A 4,307-nucleotide genomic window follows, 5' to 3' on the forward strand; every position below is an offset into this window, starting at 1 on the left:
TTGATCCATAGCTGCTTATTCAGAGATTGCATAGCAGAGCTCCATTTATTTCGGAGCCGTAGCTTTTGGATACTTATTCTTTTGTGTATATAATTATGGGCATAGCGGGGTCCTGTCCCGCTCATACGATATGTCATACTCTTAGAGGCTCGTAGTCATGTGTATGTGGGTAGAGATGTTCGGCCATGTCGGCCCATGTTTTGTATATCTTTTGTTAGCCACGTCGGCCTTGTACTTATGATGTGGCACAGATGCCTATGATATGTTAAATGATGATGGTCGTCTAATGGGATCAATATGATTAACGATAAGAAAAGCACGAATTGACTTATGGTTCACCTAGATGTTATGTTATGTATGATAAGGGGGTGCTCGGGTGGGGTAGCACCGGGTGCTCGTCGCGGCCCCCTAGCCGGGTCGTGACAAAAGTGGTATCATAGCAGTTCAGTCCTAGGATGTGTCTACGAGCCATGTCTAGTAGAGTCTTGGTTATGGGTGTGTTGCGCGCCACACTTATAAACGAGAAGCTGCGGACATTTTAGTAATATATGACCTTCTTTCTTCATAAGAATCGTGCGATAGAGCTATGATGTATGAAATTCTTGTTCCTAAATCGTGTGTTGTGTATTTCAGAGATGCCTAAAAAGAAAAAGGCTACAGCAGCCCAAAAGGGCAAGACGGTGGCAGAAAAGCGGGCTGAAAGAGCACCGCCACCGGTAGTAGAGGAAGATGAGTCCCAGAGTGCGGCTCAATCTCAGTCTTCCCACACAGTGCCTATTACTGAGGAGCATGAGGGAGCCTCAGCCCTAGCTCCAGCACCTCCAGCTCCTCCACCAAACGCTTCGGGTCAAGATGTCAAAGAGGCCATTAATTTGTTAACTCAGTTGGTTGCGGCCTAGACTCAGAGGCAGAGTTCAGGGCTGTTAGTGCAAGGGCTCGTGACTTCATTGCTTTGAAACCCCCGGAATGCTTTGGGTCGAAACTGGAGGAGGATCCCCAGGACTTTATTGATGGTATGCTAAGGACGCTCCGGTTGATACATGCTTCAGACACTGAATCGGTGGAGCTAGCGTCATATAGATTGAGGGATGTCTCAATCCAGTGGTATACGGTTTGGATGGCTTCGCGGGGAGCCAATGCACCTCCACCGGTATGGCAAGAGTTTGTTGATGCTTTTCTCCGTCATTATATGCCCCCAGAAGTTTGGCGAGCTAGGGCCGATAAATTCTTGAATCTGAGGCCAGGTAGCATGAGTGCTACAGAGTATAGTCTCCACTTCAATTCCTTGGCTAGGTATGCTTCGGCTATGGTAGCGGATATGGGCGATCGGGTGCACTGGTTTGTGAAAGTCCTAGGGCCACACTTGAAGGATAAATGCTTGACTGCGTCCCTTCAGGATGGCATGGATATTGCACGCATTCAGGCACATGCTCAGGAATTAGAGTAACACCTAGAGCAGCGGAGAAATGAACGTGAGCAGGATAGGGGCCATAACAAGAGGGCCAGACCTTCGAGTTCGAGGAGCGAGTCCAGGGGCGGACACAGACAGCAGCTTCCCAGCCATTCCGGCTATTTAATGACCAGTCCACCTCCACGGTTTTCAGGCCAGGGCCTTGATAGATCTGCTCGTTCAGGGCCTAGTCCGAGTTATACAGGACCTCAGTTCAGAGGTGATTTGGGCCAGTCAAGGCCACCTGTACCACGATGTTCCCAGTGTGGGAAGCTGCATTGGGGTCAATGCCGATTGGGTTCAGATGTTTGCTATTCATGTGGTCGACTAGGCCATATTATGCGTGATTGCCCCTCAGTGCATGGTAGAGGTAGGACCCAGCCTTCAGGGTCGGTAGCCGGATCTTCGGCATCTGTACGCCCTACGGGGCCAGGTTCACATGCGCCAGTCGGCCATGGTAGAGTCAGAGGGAGACCTCCCAGTACTAGCGGTTCTTAGCACCGTATTTATGCTTTGGCTGGACGCCAAGATCTTGAGTCTTCTCCTGACATAGTCACATGTATATTATCGGTATTCTCTCATGATGTATATGCTTTGATTGACCCGGGCTCCACATTGTCTTATGTTACTCCATATATTGCGGGTCGGTTTATAGTCGAGCCGGAGTCGATCAAACCTTTTGAGGTGTCTACGCCCGTTGGCGAATCGGTTATAGCTAGCCGAGTATATAGGAATTGTGTGATTGTGATTTGTGATCGTCGTTCCATGATTGATTTGCATGAGCTAGAAATGGTAGATTTTGACGTTATTATGGGCATGGATTTGTTGGCTTCTTGTTATGCCAATGTTGATTGCCGAATGAAGATGGTTCGTTTCCAGTTTCCGGGAGAACGAGTCTTAGAATGGAAAGGGAATGCGGCATCACCAAAAGGTAGGTTTATTTCCTATCTAAAGGTAAGGAAGATGATCACGAAAGGGTGTATTTATCACCTAGTGCGAGTTCAAGATGTAGAAGCTGAGTCGCCGACTCTTCAGTCAGTTCGAGTAGTGAACGAATTTCCGGATGTGTTCCCGGAAGAGCTTCCAGGCCTTCCTCCCGAGCGAGAGATCGATTTTGCGATTGATGTGTTGCCAGACACTAATCCCATATCTATTCCTCCCTATAGGATGGCACCCGCAGAGTTGAAAGAGTTGAAGGAGCAATTAAAAGACTTGCTTGAAAAGGCTTCATTAGGCCTAGTTCATCCCCGTGGGGAGCACCCGTATTGTTCGTCCGGAAGAAGGATGGCTCCTTGAGAATGTGCATTGATTATCGGCAATTGAATAAAGTGACAATTAAGAACAAGTATCCCCTCCCGAGGATTGATGATTTATTTGATCAATTGCAAGGTACCAAATGGTTTTCAAAGATTAATTTGAGGTCCGGGTATCACCAAGTAAGAGTTAGGGAGAAAGATATCCCTAAGACAGCTTTCAGAACGAGATATGGCCATTTCGAGTTCCGAGTAATGTCGTTTGGGCTAACTAATGCACCGGCAGTGTTTATGGACTTAACGAACAATGTATTCAGGCCTTTTCTGGATCTATTCGTGATTGTATTCATCGATGATATCCTAGTGTATTCTAGATCCGAGGCAGAACATGCGAATCACTTGCGTATTGTCCTTGGAGTTCTTCGAACCCGAGAGTTATTCGCAAAGTTTTCCAAATGCGAGTTTTGGTTGAACTCAGTGGCATTTCTGGGCCACATTGTTGCAGCTGACGGTATTCGAGTGGATAGCCAAAAGATTGAGACAGTGAAAACTTGGCCAAGGCCAACGACCCCTACGGAGGTTCATAGCTTTTTGGGCTTAGCAGGTTATTACAGAAGATTTGTTGAGGATTTATCTTCTATTTCTGCACCGCTCACCAAGTTGACTCAGAAGTCAGCTAAGTTTCAATGGACAGATGCTTGCGAGCGTAGTTTCCAAGAGTTGAAAGACTGACTGACTTCAACCACAGTCTTGACACTTCCAGAGGGATTGGAAGGATATGTTATTTATTGTGATGCTTCAGGCATCGGGCTAGGCTGTGTATTGATGCAAAATGGTAAGGTGATTGCGCATGCTTCTAGACAATTACGGAAACATGAGCAGAATTATCCTACCCATGACTTAGAATTGGCCGCGGTGGTCCATGCTTTAAAGATATGGAGACATTACTTATATGGTGTCCACGTGGATATTTATACAGATCATAAGAGTCTCCAGTACATCTTCAAGCAGAAAGAGTTGAATTTGCGGCAACGACGATGGCTAGAGTTGCTAAAAGACTATGATGTTGAAATCCTGTACCACCCCGGAAAGGCAAATGTTGTGGCTGATGCTCTTAGCCGTAGGTCAATGGGAAGTCTAAGTGATGTACGACCAGAAAAGAAAGAGATGGCCCGTGATCTTCAGCAGTTAGCTAGCCTAGGAGTCCGACTGGTGGACTCAGGTAGCAGCGGAGCTACTATTCAGAATTCAGCAGTTTCATCGTTAGTAGCGGAAGTAAAAGAGCGACAATATGAGGATCCCATGCTAATGCAGTACAAAGATACACTCCCTCAGAAGGAGGAGTCATCATTTGACATTTCGGAAGACGGAGTTCTCCGATGTCGAGGCAGGTTATGTGTTCCCGATGTGGCAGGTCTGCGCCATTAGATTTTGAGAGAAGCTCATTGTTCCCGTTACTCCGTTCACCCCGGAGCGACGAAAATGTATCATGATCTTAAGACTATATATTGGTGGAATGGGATGAAGAAAGACGTAGCGGAATTCGTAGCTCAGTGTCCTAATTGCCAACAAGTGAAGATAGAACACCCAAAGCTGGGTGGCTT

The sequence above is a fragment of the Lycium barbarum genome, chromosome 8 (assembly GCF_019175385.1).
Source record: "Lycium barbarum isolate Lr01 chromosome 8, ASM1917538v2, whole genome shotgun sequence".
In the NCBI taxonomy this organism is placed as follows: Eukaryota; Viridiplantae; Streptophyta; class Magnoliopsida; order Solanales; family Solanaceae; genus Lycium; species Lycium barbarum.